This window comes from Lolium perenne, chromosome 6 (assembly GCF_019359855.2).
Source record: "Lolium perenne isolate Kyuss_39 chromosome 6, Kyuss_2.0, whole genome shotgun sequence".
Lineage (NCBI taxonomy): Eukaryota > Viridiplantae > Streptophyta > Magnoliopsida > Poales > Poaceae > Lolium > Lolium perenne.
In genome coordinates, this window is record NC_067249.2 from 163,657,366 (window position 1) to 163,678,718 (window position 21,353).

At 45.9% G+C, this 21,353-nt stretch overlaps 1 long non-coding RNA gene across 4 annotated transcripts; it reads right to left on the reverse strand.

Annotated features, from left to right (window-relative positions):
• Positions 1-12,151: 12,151 nt before the first annotated feature.
• On the reverse strand, positions 12,152-18,786 carry LOC127307024 (uncharacterized). Of its 4 annotated transcripts, none has more exons than XR_007855079.2 (10): positions 18,042-18,786; positions 17,860-17,960; positions 16,879-17,098; positions 15,697-15,899; positions 14,967-15,116; positions 14,067-14,129; positions 13,727-13,914; positions 13,209-13,290; positions 12,495-12,813; positions 12,152-12,399 (listed from the first exon to the last, which is right to left on the reverse strand). It is a non-coding gene; the product is annotated as an uncharacterized lncRNA (long non-coding RNA). The 4 variants fall into 4 exon arrangements; XR_007855077.2 differs by lacking the exon at positions 13,209-13,290 and adding an exon at positions 15,996-16,128 and having other exon boundaries at positions 18,042-18,779; XR_007855078.2 differs by lacking the exon at positions 13,209-13,290 and adding an exon at positions 15,996-16,120 and having other exon boundaries at positions 18,042-18,778.
• Between the last annotated feature and the right edge of the window lie 2,567 nt (positions 18,787-21,353).

Below are 21,353 nucleotides of genomic sequence, written 5' to 3' on the forward strand. Positions count from 1 at the left end.
AGAGAAAATTCAAGAAGAGAGAGTCAAATTTGTAGAAGAGGTTAGGCCTGTCCAGCTAGATGATGAAAACATGGACGGAGAAGAAGCTCGACCATCCTAGAAATCAAAATCTGCACGAGTTAAGCGCCAAAGGGAGAAAATCAAGCAAACCAAATATGGTGCTAAAATGTTTGTGAAGTTGATTAACAACAAATATGAAGTGACATATTTTGTTGCAGAGCACAATCACCCAATGTGTGTGAAGCCTTCACTATCAAAGTACCTGAGATCACACAAAGGCATACCTAGAGATGAAAGGGAGTTCCTGAAATGCCTACATGATTGCAATTTAGAAACAAGATGTATGATGATAGTGATGTCTTATTTTTATGGTGAAGAGTGTTTTGACCCCTATGATCCAAAGGTTATAACAAATATGTGAACAAGTTTGAGGAAGGAGAACAAGGAATGGGTCATTGCTGAGACAATTTCTTATTTTGCAGAGTTGAAGGATAAGGACTCGGGTTTCTACTCCCGAAATTCCTTTGATGAAGAGAACAGAGTTGAAAACATTTTATGGGTTGACAGTGTTGCAAGGAAGGCTTACACAGAAGCATATCATGATTGTGTGTCATTTGATGCAACTTTCTTGACTAATCAGTTCAATATGTCTTTTGCTCCATTTATTGGGATAAATAGGCATGGATAGTCGTTCATGCTAGGCTGTGGTTTCCTAAGGGATGAGAAAGAGGAAATTTTTACATGGCTTTTCACCTAGTTCCTTGATTCTATGCATGGCTTGCAGCCAACAAATATTATAACAGACCAGGACCAAGCTATAAGGAATGCAATCAGTGAAGTTTTCTTCAACACCGTGCACCGCAATTGTCGCTGGCACGTTATGAAGAAAGCAAATGAGAATCTAGGGCCATTTCTAGGTAGGCACCCTGGTTTGGTTGAAAACTTTAATGAATGCATGAAAGTATGAGTGAGGATGAATTTGAAGCAAGATGGACAGACATGATTGAAAGTGGGAGTTAATTGAGCATGAAACATTTTTATGGTTGAAGAAGTATGCAAAATACCGGGTTCCATGCTACTACAGACATTGCTTCTTCCCATTCTTGCATTCAACTCAGAGGAGTGAGGGGTTTAACGCTGTGCTAAAACGTTACATCAACCCTCACAACTCAATCAAGCATTTTGTTAAACAATATGAGATGCATGAGCAAAGGATATTGGGTAAGGAGGGCCACAATGATTATCGGACAGAAGAGCTTGAGCCAGAGACATGGTCCTCGTTCCCTATTGAGAAGCACGCCTTGATTGTGTACACACGTCCCATCTACCATCGCTTCAAGCTGGAGTTCGCGCTCATCGGCTATTACAATGTCCAACCACAAGGCAACAACTTCTACCATCTAGTTCCTAACAATAAGAAGTGCTATTCTTATATATGGTGGAAGGTACTACATGGTTAATGCTAATGGTGGGTAATTCAAGTGAGAGTGTTGCAAGTATGAGCATGACGGTTTGCTATGTTGTCATGTCTTAAAAGTGTTCACGCATATTGGTGTTGATGCTATACCAGAGCGATACATATTGCGAAGGTGGACTCAAGGTGCACTGGAAACTGTGGTTCAGCCAACTGTCCCAGCAAAAGATGATGTTATGCGTGAAGAATCACGCCAGAAACTGTGGTTTGCAAACTTGTCAACTAAGTTTGTGGCTTTGGCTAAGCAAGCCAGTGCCTCAGACTAACATGATGCTATTGCTCGTAGACACTATTGCGCCCCGGAGACTCACACCTAGAGAAGTAGACTGCACACGACACCATACAAACCTTGCGGGAGAAACCGGCGAGGTCACCATCTCCGAATTCCATGACGAGGATACCCCACAACCAAAGCAGTGCCTTCAAGAAGGGGAACGGCGTTGCAGCGCCGTCGCCGCCCGGTCTAACAAGCAGACCTAGAGTTTCCCCTGGCATCGAGGGGAGGATGGTCAGGCCCATGGTCACGCCTCCAAGAAGGAAGTGGCGCCCGCAGATGTCACCAAGACCAGCAACAGAAGCACAGAGCAAGGTTTTCACCCGGACACAGACCTTCCCCTAGCGAACCGGAGACATGCAGAGAGGAAGAAGCTACCACCGCGGAAAGCAACACTGTCGCCGGTGGAGCTGAGTGTTGCCCACCACCGTAGCAGCACCAAAGATCGACAGATCTGAGACCGAGATGGTCAAGACGAGGCAGAGCCGGGATGATGCCATCACCGGAGCAAGACTCTGGCCACCACTAGCCCTGACCACCGCGGCGGTCAACCCGCCAGCAAGAGCCAGCACGGGAGGCCCGCCCAGGCCCATCTGGACCAACATGGGCGTCGCTGCCAATGACCACACACAGCCGCACGCCGCCACACCAGGGTCCTACCGGGGCAGCAGCGAGCCGCCGCCCACGCGAGCCGCAACCTTTAGGACCGCATCGAGCAGCGCCGCTCGAAGAACCGCCAAGTGCGACCACAGCCTTCACGGCGAGCTTCCCCCAACCCCTTTTGAGGTGAGGGCTCCCACCGCCACCGCGGAGAGCTTGCGGCAGTGGCAGCGGAGGGGTTGACGGTGGCGAGGCCCCCGGCTGTGGCGGACTAGGGTTCCCCCGAGTCGCCCCGTACAGAGCGACGCGAGTGACGCTTTGCTGTACTACCCCCATCGAAGTTTATTAATACAGTGTTTTCCTTTTCATAATGGGTGCTTTATTGCTCAAAAACAAGTATTACACCTGATCTCGGCATAGCTAGGATGCATCTCCACTCGTTTGGCCTCCCCACGCCCGAAATCCAGGGTTAATTTCGTCCGGATTGGACGAAAAAATGGCGTGGGGAGGGCCATCTTCCTAGCCGCGATTCCAGGATGATACGGCGAATTCAAATAAAATTGGCGAAGCTCGTTCAAACATAAGCGAAATTTAATGATATTTAACATATAGAGGCGAGTTTGTACATAAATAGGCCAAATTCGTACATATATTTGAATTCGGCGATTGATAAACTAAAACTTAAACTAAAAAGCGTCCTCCTACATGCCAAAATGGCGGTAGAAGGACGTGTAGTCGCCGCCGTCATCGTCGTCGCTCGAGTCGGCGTCGTCCTGGGGCGGCGGCGCCTCGTACCAGCGGCTCGTACCCTGGCCAGCGTCGCCGGCGCGTGGCGGCGATGGCCGATAGATGTCGTCGTCGCTGCTCTCCTCGAGCTTGATCACCTCCCTGGGCGCGGCGTTCCGCGGAGGACGGTGCGGCGGCGGGTTCGGCGAGTTGACGCGCGGCGGCCAGATCCAGCATCCGCTGCTGCTGCTCCGCCTCCTGGCGCTCCCAGTCGCGCCTGGACCACTCCAGTGCGGCGTCGATGGGGAGGTTGTTGTCGGCGGGCACCAGGTCCTTTAGCGACCTGGCGATCACCTCCGCCACCGAGGCGTCCTCTGCGCGCTTCGCCTCTTCCTCGGCGAGCTAGTTCGCGGCGGCCGCAGCGTCCTCCTTCTTCGCCGACTTCCTCTTCCGCCCGTGCTGCGGAGAGGAGGGTTGGTCGCGGATGACGAGGGCGCCGCTGCTGCGCCCTCTGCTCGGCGGTGGAGACGCCGGCTCCTTCTTGACGTGCGCCGGTGTCGACAGAGACGCCACCTCCTTTTTCACCGGCGCCAAGGATGGCCTCGACGCCGATCCGGAAGACGACGAGCTGGCAGCCATGCGACGTGGCTGCCAGATGTTTCCCCGGCGGCGGCTGGCCGATGCCCTCGATGGAGGGGGCATCGTCAGCACCGGGAAGTTGCCGCGCTCGATGTGCTCGAGGACGTTCTCCAGCGTCCTATTCGTCGCGCTCCACCAACGTCGGCGACCCGCGGCGTTGTTGCGCGGAGGCGGAGGCAGCGGGCCGTCGTAGGCCGCCAGCTCCCGCTCCCACCGCAGAGGAAGAACGAGTTCCAACTCGTGTAGTTGTCGGGGTGGTGGCGCGGGTCGGCGCGCTCTTCGTCCGTCATCGTCATCCGAGCCTCCTCGATGGCGACGTCGAGGGCGTGGCCCCGGGGCGGCGGCGGGATTGGTACGTCGCCAGCACTTAGCCGCCACCCGCCGCCGGGAGGCCTCGTGTCCGACGGGCAGGGGTACCCCGCCTGGTGGAGGAGGTGCCCCTCCCACGCGTGGAGCGACCGGCGGGGGAAGCCGTTGTTGGCTGCGCCGTCTTCGTCGTAGAACGCCATGGATCGGGAGAGTGGAGCGGGAATACACGTCGCGGCGAGTGGAGCGGGTATATAGGCGCGGCTGGTGCCGGCGATTAAATGACGCGTGGAATGCGACGCGTCCGCGGCGAGCTGACCGGCGGCAGGCTTTTAGTGCGCGCGGAAGACGATGCGTGTGTCGCTGACCGATCGGGTCCACCTCTGCGGCGAAGACGAAGCGAAAAGCGCGGGAGAAATATCTCGGTGTTTCGCGTGCTTTCGTTTCGTCCGGAGTCCCCGAGCGCTCCCCGGTAGGCTGGGGTTAGCGTGGGCTCGCCGGATGGATGAAAGCCCAAATCCGGCGAAAAACGAGGAACCGGGGGGCGCGGCTGGGCTATTTTTCGCCGTCCGGATGAAAAAATGGCACGCCGGGAGCCTGTTCGCGGAGACGAGTGGAGATGCTCTAAGGGGATGATCCTATCATGTTCTTTTGCATCCTTGAGATGCATGAATTTGTCTCTGCGATGCAAATCCTGTGGCCGTCCAGAGGCCTTGAGTGCCCCTGCAACCTGCATTGCTCTCGGGCCACCTGAGCGGCGCACTGCCCGTGGCCGAGGGACAAGCTCAGCCGCAGTGCAGTAAATGTGTGTGCTGCTGCTTGGCCTGGATATCGTTGCGCGCCGCGCCATCTGCGTGTCTCTGACCTCGCCTCAAGGCGTTTCTCTGCGTGCCCGCATGCCTGCTTCCCTGATACGATGAGCTCATCCAAGATTTCCAGTACTCCAGTATCATCATCTTGTGTATCCCGCTGCATGTTGAACGAACATATAAATGCTCCAGGCTCCCGTCCTATACTGTTGCCCAGGGCGAGAAGCTATTGAGCGCCTGACTTTGCTTGGCTGAAAACGGATGGTTGCTTGAGGCCGACACCTCGTCTAGCAAGGCAGCACAATACCCGGACTAGCGACTGTCGCTCTCGCCGCGTGACAATGGCACAGGCACATCACCGTCGGTCCGCAGCCTGGGCCGCTGCGGCGGTGCCCGTCCCCACCCGGCTGGCGATCTGATTTGCCTTCCGCTGTTATCTTGGCCGCTCTTGGATGCTTGCTCGGCTTCCTCGCTAGCTGTTCCCCTCAACTCTTACCATCTGCAGTTGAAAAATGAAATCAAATGTCCAAGCAAAGCTCGTCGATTGACAGGCCCGTGTCGCTTAACTCGGGTAGTACAGTGAGATTCTAACCTCACGAAGCGTTTCTCCTGGTCCTTCCTTCCCCGTTGCTATGCAAATGCAATACTGTTTACACCCGTAAATGACAGGGACACATGGTATATGCATGTGATCGGCCAAGCTGCTGTATTTTTGCCAAGGTTTTAAATAGCGTGATAAAAGAAATAGTGGCGTCATCCTCCAAATATATACATGCTATATTGTGCTATATTCTAAATAGCGCTTAAAAAAACACCAAGTAAAGTCTAAAAATAAAGTCTAAAAATAAAGGATTTTAGTTCAGAAGTGACAGATTCATACATATATAATCACATACAAAAATAGTTCCTCCAATTTTTAGAAACATAAAATCAATATTTCACGAGGTAACGACATTGTATAAATTCTTTATTAAAAAATATTAGTATTACCGATATTATCTTCAAATTCAAAAGAGGAAACATCATATTAACATTCATCACCACAACAAATAAATGAAAAAATTTAACAAGGAAAACTCAAACCCTTGTATCAATAGGCTGTAAAAAATAGCGAGCTAACGCTATAGTATTTTAGCACAATATAACATGCTATTTCGCAAATAGCATCATAGCGAGCAAAATTACTAAAATTTTGCATGGACTGTCAAAATATGCTATAGTGAGCTATTAGCGAGAAATAGTGCGCTATTTTAAACCTTGATTTTTGTGTTTTCACCCTTAACAAGGACACGATCACTTGATCAATGGTGGATGACGGAGGCATCTCGGCAAAATCAGCTTACAAGATGCAATTCTTTGGCCTCACCGCGATGCCTTTCCTTGGTTTGGAAACCTTGGACACCTCCGAAGTGCAAAGTTTTTGTTTGGTTGATCCTTCAAGAAGGAGTGCCAACGACGAACACGCTTGATCAAAGAGGATGGAGAAATAGTGGCATTTGCAAGCTTTGCAATCTTCCTTGTCTTATCCGCTCCGGGCCGGCAGGCCCCTCCCCTCCTCTTCTCCGGCGGAGGCCGGTGTTGAGTCTGGGCGAGGGTCCCTCCCCCGTGTATAGCAGTAGATAGATTGTAGTCTAGGTTGTTTGTGCCTTAGTGCCGCCTGGCTTCATGCCTCGGGGAGTTCCACCGGCTGGGCGCTCAGGCCGCCATCAGCGGTGGTGGAGGTAGGGGCTGCTGGCCATCGTGCTCTAGAGGTTGAGGCCGTTGATGGCGGGCGTCTCTTCCTCTGATCCTCTTCAGAATAATCCTAGGATGCGGCTGGATATGCCGGTCTCCCTCTGTTCTGGTCGCCGCGGTGGTTACCAAAAGAGGACTCCGATGTTTTCCGGTGGCATCTTGCCCCAGAGGTGCTTTGCCGATACTGCTGGCAGCTTTCGTCGTTGATACACGTACATCACGCGTCCGTTGGGAACCCCAAAAGGAAGGTGTGATGCGTACATCAGTAAGTTTTCCCTCAGTAAGAAACCAAGGTTATCAAACCAGTAGGAGTCAAGAAGCACGTGAAGGTTGTTGGTGACGGAGTGTAGTGCGGTGCAACACCAGGGATTCCGGCGCCAACGTGGAACCTGCACAACACAATCAAACTACTTTGCCCCAACGTAACAATGAGGTTGTCAATCTCACCGGCTTGCTGTAAACAAATGATTAGATGTATAGTGTGGAAGATGATGTTTGCGAAGAACAGTAAGAACAATGTTTGCAATAGATTGTATTCGATGTAAAAGAATGGACCGGGGTCCACAGTTCACTAGTGGTGTCTCTCCAATAAGAAATAGCATGTTGGGTGAACAAATTACAGTTGGGCAATTGACAAATAAAGAGGGCATGACAATGCACATTCATATCATGATGAGTAGTGTGAAATTCAATTGGGCATTACGACAAAGTACATAGACCGCTATCCAGCATGCATCTATGCCTAAAAAGTCCACCTTCAGGTTAGCATCCGCACCCCTTCAAGTATTAAGTTAAAAACAACAGACAATTACATTAAGTATGGTGCGTAATGTAATCAACACAAATATCCTTAGACAAAGCATTGATGTTTTATCCCTAGTGGCAACAGCACATCCACAACCTTAGAACTTTCTGTCACTGTCCCAGATTAAATGGAGGCATGAACCCACTATCGAGCATAAATACTCCCTCTTGGAGTTACAAGTATCAACTTGGCCAGAGCCTCTACTAGCAACGGAGAGCATGCAAGATCTTAAACAACACATATATGATAGATTGATAATCAACATAACATAGTATTCCATATTCATCGGATCCCAACAAACACAACATGTAGCATTACAAATAGATGATCTTGATCATGATAGGCAGCTCACAAGATCCAACAATGATAGCACAATGAGGAGAAGACGACCATCTAGCTACTGCTATGGACCCATAGTCCAGGGGTGAACTACTCACACATCAATCCGGAGGCGATCATGGCGATGAAGAGTCCTCCGGGAGATGATTCCCCTCTCCGGCAGGGTGCCGGAGGCGATCTCCTGAATCCCCCACGATGGGATTGGCGGCGGCGTCTCTGGAAGGTTTTCCGTATCGTGGCTCTCGGTACTGGGGTATTCGCGACGAAGGCTTTATGTAGGCGGAAGGGTAGGGCAGGAGGCGACACGAGGGCCCCACACGCCAGGGCGGCGCGGGCCCCCTCCTGGCCGTGCGGCCCTAGTGTGGTGGCGCCTCGTCGCCCCACTTCGTATCCCTTTCGGTCTTCTGGAAGCTTCGTGGAAAAATAAGACCCTCGGCGTTGATTTCGTCCAATTCCGAGAATATTTCCTTTGTAGGATTTCTGAAACAAAAAACAGCAGAAAACAGCAATTGGCTCTTCGGCATCTTGTCAATAGGTTAGTGCCGGAAAATGCATAAATATGACATAAAGTGTGTATAAAACATGTGAGTATCATCATAAAAGTAGCATGGAACATAAGAAATTATAGATACGTTTGAGACGTATCAGTCGTGCGGAACACATGGCGCCCAAGCTTGGCATCGTGATCATCGGCCGGAAGGGCGGCCCGTCTTCAACCTCAGGGATGGAGGCCTCTTCTCGAATCGGTTGCAGGAGATCGACGCAGCGACGCCATCAAGTGGTTTGTCCCCGGTGGTATCGTGGTGGCCTGCAGCTTTGGTTCATCCTCGGAAAGGAGTTTCCGAGGGCACTCCTCTCAGACCTCGACGGAGAGGCCTTGAGGTCGCCGACGATTGGTGGTGGAGGTACCCAGGGACCCGATTGCGTTTCATCTTTTTGTTCCAGGGTGCTTTTGTAATTTCGAGGGCCCTTTCTTCAAATAATAGGTTCTTAGTGCGAGTGTTGTTTAAGGGGCCTTCTTGTAATATGTACCTGCCACGTTTTATTTAATGCAGTCCTCTCGGGTCTTCCAGACCCGTCCCTTTGTTCAAAAAAAATCAACACAAAAATTCGGATGCACATGTTATCTTCAAGTATCAGTTTCTCAATCCGAGTTTGGCCCAATCTTAAGACTTTGCTTGGTCTCCATGCATGAAATTGGTTTAACGAATTGGCATGGCATTCGCTCCATCAAAAATCGGTGGATTGAAGTGATCCACAAGAAAGGGAGGTTTGAATGATAATAAGTGGATGCAATGGTTACATCTATGCCAACGATTAATTACAATTAACTTAAATACTGAACCGGATAAGTTTATTTGAAAGCTTACTGAGTCGGGCATTTTTTCAGTCAAGTCTATGTACCTTGATTGAATGAATGTGCATACTATTTATCTTCGTAAGTACCTATGAAAGTTATAGATTCCTTTGAAATTCAAGATCTTTATGTGATTTCTTAGTAATAAGGTGCTTTTAACAAAAGATAATTTAGCTAAACGGAAGTGGAAGGGATGTCAAAATTGTTGTTTTTGTGATTTCATGGAAACCGTTAACCATTTGTTTATTCATTTCCCTTTTGCGAAGATAATTTGGCGTATGATGTACCTTTCTTATAATATTCCGCCACCAACTAATGTTACTAATATATTTGGTAGATGGTTGAATGGTGTGAGAAAAGATGACTAACAGAAGATTAGAGTTGGTGTTTCGGCCATTTGTTGGGCCATTTGGAGAACTAGAAATGATATTATCTTTAACAAATAAAGTGGAACTAATTTTTTGCAGGTTATCCGGCGGGCTGCTCATTCAATCCAGCAACGGGTTTTCCTTCTTCCGGTGGAGCAGCGGGAGGATAAGGTTACTGGATGCAACCATATGCTAGTGCTTGCTCATGACTTCTTTTTTCAGGCTACAGGGTGGCGGCATCTTAATAGAATAGCAAATGCATAGCTTTTCTGTTAGCTGTATTTTCAGTTGGTTGATTCATGTCTCTACTTTAGCATTTCCATGATTGTAATAAGTGATGATGGATTTGTTGTGATTTGATACTTTGTTTTTAATAAAGTAAGCCGTGTGCATCTATTGATGTAGAGGCTGGGGCTAGGCTCCTTTGTCGAAAAAACAAGAAAGGGAATGGTCTCGCTCACAATGCTAGCCTCTCACGAAAGTTTGAAGGAAGAAAAACGTCTGTTTTTTTTTTCTTCTTTTTTTTTTTTTTTTTTGCAACCAACCCGTTTTGCTTGTTTCAAAAATCAAAGACAAGGCTTTAAGTAATCTAATAATGCCGTGAGAGGAAGGACATGCCATAAGTGTTTCTTTTTTCCTTGATTTTTGGATGTTCTAAGATTTTGCCAAAAATGCGGAGTAACCTCACGGAGCGTTTGCCGTGTCCTTCCTCCCCCGTTACTCTGAAACAATGTATTCACAATCGCAAACTAAGGTGTATATATATGTGTGATCGCCCAAGCTGCTGTATCTTTTTCATTTTCACTCATAACGACCCCGATGGGCTTCAACCTGTGGTATAGATGGAGCTGCGCACCTAAACAAAGTCATGGCTGTAAATAATCCTAGGCAGATGTGTCCCTTTGTGCTTTGCAAAGGGCTAGGCGTTGTGGTGCAGAAATTGATCAGTGTTAGTCAAAGGACAGGCTTGGTTTTGCTAGTTTAAGACTCCGTGAGGGCTGCAACTTGCAAGTCGCCCTCCTTGGTGGCGCAAGTGGTGGCCTTTTGTTATTGCCGTCTTCAAGTGTTCTTTGCATGCATTCTAAAACGGAATAATACCTCTACTTGCATGTTGGGATAGGCTAAACTTGCCTGTCAAAGCTTACGGGGTGAATTAGTTTAACTGGCTTTCTTTAAGGACAGGTTGTGCTAGCTACTCCAGGTTACATCTCATTTGCTAAAGAAAAAAGAGGGCGGTAGATCGATCTGAATCATCTCATTTGTGAGCAGACATATCTTACGATTAATTTGGAGCTAAGTCTTGCTAAGTCAAGCTTACATATGTTTATTTCTAGATTCCACTACGGAGTGACGATTGCTTCGGTGCCCCCCACCCACACACACCCCAAGCTATATGCTTATGAAAAGTCAGACCTGCTCCAGCTTTTGGTGAAACTAGATGACCGGTTGCGCTATCGCGCAAATGGCAGAATCAGTACATGAAGTGTTAACCATGTGTTTCCAGAGCAAAAAACAATTAGTACATGAAGTGCTAACCATGTGCTTTCCAGAGCAAGAAATGCCTAAATCAGTGCAAACCAAAGTGTATAATATGCCAATGGATGCTAACATATAGGATGGTAATTTAACAATAAATTTATTTCCGTGCTTAAATCTATATTTTTGGTGATTTTTCACGTCTTTACTTTCTATACACACATCAATTATGACGCTTATTTCTTATCCCTCTAAATTTTCTAAATGACCCATTGCGCCTCGGCGCAAAAGCCAAAGAGACATTCCCCCGAAATCATAAGTCTTGCCTTAGGAGATGCCATGTATTAACACGTAGAGCTCTCACATGTACATTAAGAGTACATGAGAACTAAAATAAGGCAACACGGTGATACAATTTTTTATACATCAGGTTGGTCGGGAAAAAGTTGATAGGATATAGCTTATACATTGTTTGTTCATCAGATTCATCAAGAAGGCCCTGGTAGCAGAATAGGGTCATTACATTGGACAGAAGTAAAACGTGGTAGCTTGGTTACATACATAGACATAAGGAGCCCCTTCCAATCCACAAAGAAAACAAAATGATCTTGAAGTTACTGCAACTTCTTGCGTGTTTCAGATTCTTTGCATTAAGGTTCGAAGAGATAGTTACAGAGTGATTACAATGGCTATCAAGCCACACACATATCCACCACACCTATAGAAACACTACTCCCTAGTACCCACCACCTCTCTATCCACACCTACAGAAACACTACTCCCTAATACCTGCTAGCTCTCTATCCAATATCCGTTGTGCAAATTGAGCTACTAACACAAAGCCTGAAGACCCAAGCTTCAGGTTCATCCTTTGCAATAGGTATTTCAATAACCCCTTCCTGTTATTGCCATGTGATCAAAACTATGATGAGTACTGGGATACACACGAGAGAATCAATCAAATGGAAAATGCATAATACATAATGGGCACATGAAGGGCACTTGTGCTTAGTTTAGTGTTTGTAGGAGAAACATACTGGCGCCCCTGCGCAAAGATAAAAGCGAGACTCATATCATACTTTCCAACGTAGGTAGATAGAAATAGTATTGGTTTATCTAATACTAATAGTCATAATTATCTTAAAGAATGTAAGTGGTGGAATTCCTATGTACATTCTGTCAATTTTAGCCGAGATTAATAACACCGTCCTGCAGGATGATAAGATCGGGTCAAACCTCTCGTAGAACAGTTGAAACTCTTAAACGATTTCCCAGAAATTTGCTAATCAAACTATAGTGCACATAATACATGGCACGACATGGCCATTTATAATTCGTTAGGAAAAGCAAAAGTGCCAAGTAGAACCAGATTGTCCACAGAAGCAAACACTAAGTACAATATGTGTTGACACTGGCCTGGAGAGGGACACCGTGGCACCACTGGGTCAGACTCATGGACTGCTATGGCCCCGCTTTCCTGCGAGGGGAGAACCTAAGAGCAATGTGCGGGAGTGAATTGATGGGGAAAATAGTCAACTAAGCAGAATCTAAAACATAACAAAAAATATTTGAGAGATGTTATCTTACCAAGAACTGCTCGATTTAATTCCGTTGCCTCAAACATGAGCTCCATAACACGTCATGACATGAGCATGTGCCTTGTGCGATTGCTTCACATCTAACTTAAACTGAGTGGACTAACTAAATTAGAAGAGCACAATTGCACATATATCCCAACACCCATCTCTCCTTGAAGCTCCCCAGTCACCTCCTCCTCTCTCCTTTCGTCATGTTGCAGAGACGACTCCTCCGCACCTGTGTATGGCATACTTGATACCTCCTCTCGACTGTGTTCCACTCTCCACAGGAATGGCGAGGATATAGTACCCAAGAAAAATCTAATGATCTGCAGATAAAAACAAACTATCTTAACACCGTGCTCTGAAATGTAGAGAACATTACATCTTTGGTTTGGTGAGCTCACCAAAGAAAATATAGAACAGGATTTTATTTCCAGAAAACTATTGCATTTCTCTACAAATCCAACACTATTATTAGCACAAGTACTTTGTCATTAGTGAAGTTGCAATACTAACAATTCGCTAACTGAAGTTCATATTCAATATAACAGGGCATGGATATTAGAGAGTATGTTCACCTAAACTAAACGTATGTTTTGTGACCTCACAGATCTAAAGTACATCCTCTGTTCCATAATTATTGTTGTAGTTTTAGTTCAATCAGAGGAGTAATTTAAAATATGATTATGAAAAAAGAGAAATGATGATAAAGAAGTATTACCCTATAATGTCCCAAAAGCCCGGACTCATGCCCTCCACTAAGTGAGTATGTTAACATGCTGAAGTCTTGCACAAAAATTAAACTACAAAACAGGGGAGGCATAAAATACTAAAAAGAACTACCAGATTTCATATTGACACATGCATACACTTGGCGACAGAAAACTGCAGATTCTACCAAAATAAGTAGCAACTGAAAAATAGTAGTACAATCTTGACACAAATCCAGGAGAATGTCGAGGCAAAATAACAGGGCATTCTTCAAGCTCAAAAGGCCAACATTTTTTTTACATAACAAAGGCTTGAGACATTTGCAAATGACATTACAGTTCCAGGATGCTACCTAAAGAAAGAAACAGGAAACGCAAATGATATTCTGAATGATTAATTTCAAGCTGAATATGTCATCCTTGCTATAGACACAAACATCATCATATCACACTACAACTCACAATGATCTGGAAAATTAAAGGAACTAAAATCTGACACAAAAATGGGCAAAAATAACCTGCAGGCTACCTTGTCATTGATGTTGGTCAAACGTTTGACTCCATGCCGTCGATGCCATCCGGCGCCACCAGCGGCAGAAAGGAAGACCATGGCCGTGACACCCGCCTCCACCATCAAGGCACATCAACATATCCTTGCTCCTCCCTTCAGGTTATACCTCTATGTCCTCCATCTAATTTCATCCTCTGCAGTGACCCCTATTTTTGAAACGGAGAAAGTAGTATGTAATCCAATTAAAAGGTTCGGTAAAAATTAAATTAGCTAGGCTGCTGACAGCTCGTAATGCATGCACGTTGAAAAGGAAAGCTCAAAAGAACCGTACAAACATTAGTTATGCTGCTCTCTATACCTGAATCATCCTTTACAGCTTCTTGAGATTTATTCAGTTCGAACGGTCTTGCTAGCCATTTAGCTGCAATGGGAGAATACAACAGTGGTGTAATCAATACAGCTAAAAATAAATATCACTTTCATGTGCTGGCCTACTAATTCACTGGCAAATGAATAAGGGAAATAATGATCACATTTCTAATTGGTACTTTTTCATTCATGAACAGATAAAAATGAAACACCCGGAGAGGGAAACCAATTCCACATCCACCAGCGAGCTGATGTAAATATTTTCAGTCAAGAACCTGCAAAGCCTCTCTGATATTGCCAATGTCTTAAAGCAATGACATATTCTGGTATCAATTAGGAAACAACACTGCCATGTTGTACGGTCAAATTATATACGGCTTAGCGATTATTTCATCCTGATTATATAATATCCACTCCAGGTCTATTTCAGTCTGATTATATAATATCCAAACATTAAACAAAGTACCGTAATAGGCAAAGCGATGAATAAATATTTTTATGGAAATTAGCTTCATGAAGAGAAGAAAGAAATTGGACCTACCTGCACACCCACATCAATTTGTATAGGCAGTGATTGGATGAGGAAAATAAATACAAATGGGAATGGAGAAACTGCTCATATACCGTGGTGTTCACCAACTCATTAAACCAAGAAGTTCCCAAGATGGAGCTTTTCTATTTGAACAAAAACCAGTAGCAATAAATAGCAAGACGCAATTTTGAAGAAAATCCACACGCACATGTTGTAAGGCATTCTTGTAACCTCGTACATTTACAGATGATATCTCTAATGTACCAAGATCTAGAATTCGTATCAAATAAGAAAAACCACAGGAACTTGAGTGGTCAGAATTAGAGAGGGATGAAACAAAGAAACAAGGAAGCTTACCAACAACTTATTTTTTGCCCGCTGCATCTTTCAAAAGGATACGGTAACCACTTCCTATATGATAGTCGCAGGCCACCGCCAAACCGGAGGCCCTGGAAGCTCCATCCAGCCTTACCCCTTGTGTCAAACCCCATTTGGCCACCATCGTACCTAAAACACACAAGATGCTACCTTTTAAATGGTCTTGCCAGATATGCACATCATTTGCAGCTCTCAAATAATTCAGAAGAATGACATTGCATTAATCTAAATACTTATTGTTGATAACAAAACATCACGGTCCACAATCTGCACCAGGTTGAATATGCCATTAAATTAAACATAGGTAATAAGTTCATTTCCCAACGGTTATAGGCATGTCAGTGAGCGGTGCATATTCAGCTAGATGCTACTATTTTTCACTACGACTGCAAGCCTGGCCTCTTGTCTCAAACCCCATCTGGCCACCCATCATACCTAAAACACACAAGATGCTACCTTTTCAATGGTCTCCCATATACATCTCCTGGCATAAATTAAACTTCTTGCACCAGGACCAATGAAAACGAAGCATAAAAACTATAAACTAAAATAAGAAGTAAATAACAGACAAGCACCTACTCCAGACCACACTAAAATTTAATTTTGTATTAAATTCTAGCAGACTGAATACTTGTTACCCAAATCATCAAGCCTGGAGAGTAATATATTTTTCTAAAAAAATACATAATAGAAAAGAAGAGCAACATACCAGGTTTGCAATATACATGGATTGGATAGCAACCGACACATTCGATAGTGGTCAGCTCCTTCATCACCGACTTCCTTATGGCTTTCAAATAAGCGTAACATCAATAGGCCACTTGCACAAACATTATCTTTCAGGGCCAATATGTGAGAACCAAACTTCAAGAGTTGCCCAAATCGATTCCCCAGAACCGGGATGGACACTACCTGTACAAAATTCAGATTGCAAAGAGATTAACACAATGAAATAATTGTATTGAAGAAGTATTTTAGGTAGCAAAAACTACGGGAAAATCACTGCACCTCCTCCCAACATGATAAAACCTAATGTAGCCAGTACAACTTGAACCACTGGAACCCATCCAACGGCCTCATTCGATGTAAATTTGAATCATTTGAGGCAAGCTATCATCATAATGGGTAGAGGCCTATCAAACTATTAAATTTTTAGATAAACCACTATCCATCATAAAAATCACACCCGAAAAGAAAGTGCAATATGTAGTAGACAGAGTATATCTTTCTGTTGGAAAAACAGGGCCAGCCCACAGCTCCATTGTTTTAATTTTTTCAACCCAATATTATAGTGCATATTTAGATGCAAGGCTATTTTTCCTCTGTCATTAAGTGCGCCACTACTGAAGCAAGTAAAACCAAGTTGAAAAAAAAATACTCAGCGCAACTGCCAGATATCTAATTCTAGTTTACAATTCTGCACTAACGTGAACATAACTAAAGAAACATCATAGATAAAAGAAAAATCCCAAAAAAACATAACCTTTTGATCACCTACAACCCTCTACACAAATGTGAAGTAGCCACTGGTTCTACTCCAATAGAATTAGCCATGACCAAGAAAATAAGACCAGATTGCGGAGATGGAAAGAATGTGATGTCCATTCCCTCAACACCTCCAATCAAAGAAAAAGAACTACCCACGACACAAGCAAAGAATATCAAAAGTGCTTTTATTTTACAAACCGTCTTCACCAACATGATAATGAAATGTCCCTTCCATTGTGACTGGATACTGATCATTTCCATGATTGTGTATTAAGATATATTGTACTGCAATGTTCTAAGTGACAAACTAATGTTATAGAGCTTGAACTGCAGTAAGGAATAGAGAAGATCATGCAAATACACAGGATATGTAACAAGAAAAAGTTTATCTGCTGACCGACACCTGCATCACTCAAGCTGCCACCGGCATGCTCGCTTTCTCCCGGACATCCTGCTCCTCCTCCACATCCAGGCCTGCAGCTGGGCACCACGGAGGGGCGACCACCATGAAGGGAGATGGAGATACGGTTGCCGACACCAACGAGTATGCAATAAAAGCTTCGAACCACCACATATGGTTTACCAGCTTGAAAGAATAGTTAGCTAGGCAGCGCCTTTTTAACCTGCAGAAAATAGAAGACACTCATAACCACATAGCATACTGAAATAGTTACTCTTGCAAGAGTGCCACTTCATTAAAGAGCAATTAGAAACCTTTCCTTAAACCTAACAGTTTTTCATTTGAGAAGGCAACAGCCTGATACTGAAATTATCACTCAATCTCAAACATTTAGATCTTTTTTCACTCCAAAAGATACATCCTACTAAAATTATCACCCTCTCTCAAACATTAACTGAAGAAATATCTATGCGACATATTCCATGGCAAAACATATGCATGGTTCACACTTGAAAAGAGATTAAAAGAGCAAATTAGTTAATGTCAAGTTTACCATTTCAGTGAACACATGGTATGTATATGTTGCTTAGCAAGACAAATGGCCCTGATGCGGAGATTAACTGAACACCTTTGAATTTAGTTATCATGGTTCTGAGCATCCTCAAGCAATGTTGCAAGCGAATAAAAGGTAATGCAGAGATCTAAATCAACGATTGTTGGATCATGCTATATAAGAAGAAACAACTCAAGAATGATTTGCCTGAATTATTTCTACCTCACATTGCATCCGCCAGATATTTAATACTCCTTCCTTGTTCTCGGTGAAACAACAAGAAACATTGTTTTCCATGTAAATTTAACTCAATCAACTAAAAATCAATTGCAACCAGAGAGCCGATCCTCATGGATTGCACATAGAGCCTGATCTCATGGATTCCTCATGGATTCCTCATGGATTGCAAAAAAAAAAACAATTGTGCATACCTAGGTCTGTAGCAAAGGGGGGCCGGGAGCTCTAGCTTCCTCATGGATTCTAGGGAAGCAGCAACCACCTCCTGGCCGTCCTCCTCCAATGCCTTGTGCCACTGAACACCAAGAGGAGAGAGATCAAAAGGGAGCCTTTGATCTTGGTCAGAATGAGAGAAGACGAGATGGATGGGGGCGACCTGGGAGAGGAAAGGGGGAGGCATGCCATCGACCTCCGCCGCTGCTGCTCGCCGCCATCCTTGACTCACACCTACTGCCTAGTTCCTTGCAGATGCACCCTCATCCACAGAAAGAAGTAGAGAAACGAGAATGAGAGCTACCAGAGATAGACAGAGAGGAAGAGTGGAGAGAGGAGGGAAAAGAAAACCTGAGCGAACCCGCGCCTCCTAGGCATGTCGACCGTCTGGGTCCGGCGAGCCTCCACCACTGCCTTTAGGAGTGGAAGAATTGGGGGAGGAGGAGAGGAGGCGGCCTCCACCACCACCTATATCCATCCCACTGCTGCTGCAGCCCTCGATCCGCCAGATCTCGAGCCCTGGCCGGCTGTGGACGACCTTCTCGAGGTCGCACCGCCGCCACTCTCCGTGTTGATGCCGTTACAACGGGGGCTTGAGGAGGTGAGGATGCTGGAGGTCGTGGGGTCGCCGCCTTGCTGCTTCTTCTCCCCGCCGCCCCCGCTGCTTCTTCTCCGCGCTGCCCTCAATCGGCACACACTGTCGTCCGCCACCCCTGACCATCGCCATCCAACCGCTGTCGTCGGGATGCAGCCGCGGGTGGAAGGATGGAGGAACGGACGCGCCGCCATGGTTGGGGAGGAGGAGAGATGGGGATTGGGGAGGAGCGGATGGACGGGGATTGGGGAGTGAATCGGGCACTCCCGATCAAGGTTTTCACCATCCTGCGCGGCTGGAGATCGAAGGCGACGAGAACGAGCATCCGTGGCTGTCTCTGACCGTCGGGCCTTGCACGTAGCTGGCCCCATGCGTCATGGACTCGATGGAAAGCTGAGCGAGTGAGAAAAAAAATAACCGATCTGACGGCTGTGGTGAAAAGTGGGATTGGAGAATCACTGCAGCAATCCAATCCAACGATGGACGAAGGTTTGCCCCTTTCAGATGGCCTGGTTGGCCGGGTAGTATTGTAACATTTATAGGAAGAATACATGGAGTTGGTTCCGCGAAACAAAAAAATGTGGAGCTGTTGTAATTTATGTCCCACTGCCACGTCTTATCTCTCTCCTACCTCCTCTCCCGGGCATGTTTCCTTTTTTTTTTTTGACAAAGACCGGGCACGTTTCCTAACGCTCAGTCTAATCCAATTTGATTTCACCGCAACGCGATTCACATCTGCCGTCACCGAATAGAGGTCGCCGGTGAATGAATCGACTTACCTTCCACCGGAGTCAAATTTGTCTGATTCATTCTTGCCGCCACGCAAATCAAGTTGTAGCTCGCCGCCGCCTCCACCAGGAGCTTGATGTCGCCGCCACTACGTCCCATGCCGCCTCATCCAGGATGAAGCTGGAGCGTACGGAGGTGGGCTGTGAGTTCCTGAAGCGTTGTTGCCTGACCAAGGAGAACATGCGGCCACAGAAGGAGGTGCAGGATCTCCGCGTGCTCAAGCTCATCTTGCAGAACTGTTGCAGCCCATATCGATCGTTCTTGATTTCTTCTTTCTCGAGAAGATGATTATTGGACGAAGAACTACTAATGTGTCAAGTCTAGGAGAACAGCAACAACACCTTGAGCTCGCCCATAAGCTAGGCGTAGGGGAATATTTAGCTGCTCCTCAGAGAAAGTTGGATATGGTGAGATAAGGTTGTAGGGAAAGTGGGGTGCAAGGGGATGACACGACTGCTTGTTATGTCTCTTTGCCTGATGACGACAAAAATGATGTTCGTCCGAGAGCTAGTTGAGGCGGCGTGAGATGTAGTGGCGACAACAAGCTTCTAGAGGTGGCAGAGAGATACAGTTCGATTTGCGCATCGGTGAGAACGAATCGGAAAAGTTTAACTCCGACATAAGGTACATCGATTCGTTTGCCGGTAGCCTCGATTTGGTGGTGGCAGGCGTGAATCGCGTTGTGGTGAAGTCAAATCTACGAAGAGTCTGGGTGTTGTGAAACATGCCCAGAAGAGGAGGGGAGAGAGATAAGACGTGGGTAACATTTTGGTCACTTATCGGTGATAGTGCGGCATAAATAGACAACTGTTGCACGTTTTTCTGTTTCGTAGAACCAACTCCGTATATTTGTACTAAAGCTGGAGCAGCTTCGACTTGTCAGAACCGTGGAAGAGGACACCGGAGCACACCTCCTACGGAGTACTTCTTGAGCCGAGCTGAAACGTTTTTTTTTTTTTATTAAGTAGCAAAGTGGCTATGACGTAGGAAATGTACATAAAGTATGCTCCCTCTTTCTAAAGTGTAGTGCATATAATTTTTTTAAGTCAAATGTATAAAGTTTGGTCAACTATGTAGAGAAAAATAACAACATCTAGACAACCAAATCAATACTACTCCTTTTACATGATATATAGTTTCATGTGACATACATTAATTTGGTATTGTAGAAGTACATAAATTTCTAAATAAATGTGATCAAACTTCACATCCTTTGACTTGTCATTCGTACAACTGGGCATGGACAACCTGGCCCGGACGACCGGGCCTAACTCGGCCCAAAAATTCCGGGCTGGGCTAGGTCAGGCTTGCACGGCTGGGTTCGGGCCTAATTTTTAGGCCCGAACGTCGGACCGGGCTAGGCTCGGGCTTATAGTTTTCGCATTTTAGGGAAGGTTTGGGCCGAGCTTCTCGGGTCGAGCTTTTGCCTGTTTGGCCGGGTTCAAGCTTAATTTATAGACCCGACAGTCGGACCGGGCCGAGCTCGGGCCAAATTAATACTACTCGTTTTACAATAAAACCTATCAACAACTCCATGTTGTAGAAGTCATAAAGATGGAGCTCGGGCCCGAGCTCCAAAGATCTCACTAATGTTGCTTTTGAGGTGCTCTTCGATGACTTCTACTCCATTGGAAAAACGATTTGTTTCTCGTTTTTCATAAAGCCCAACATATTACAACAACACCTATCATAACCACTTTCCTATCTACACTAGAGAAATTGCCAAAGGATTGCGGATAGAAGCTCATAAAAGAAACTAGCATGTTCTTTAAATTTATGGACACACCCACTACATTTCATACATATCTGGATAATGGACAAACAAAGAACAAATATTCTTAGAGAACCAACCTGAGGTTGGGTGGTTAGGAGGGTTGTGGTACCCCCAGTCCACCAGAGTTTAAATCCCAGGTTTGACATCTGTGTGTCTCATAAAGACGGAATATTCATTCAGTGGGAGGCGACGTTTCCGTCGACAGCGAGGCGCCTGTGGTGATTTCGTCAATTTCAAGATCCAATCCGCCAAATCAGCCTTCCGGAGATGTTCATAGGGGTAGGGTGTGCGTGTATACGTTCATATGGGTGAGTGTA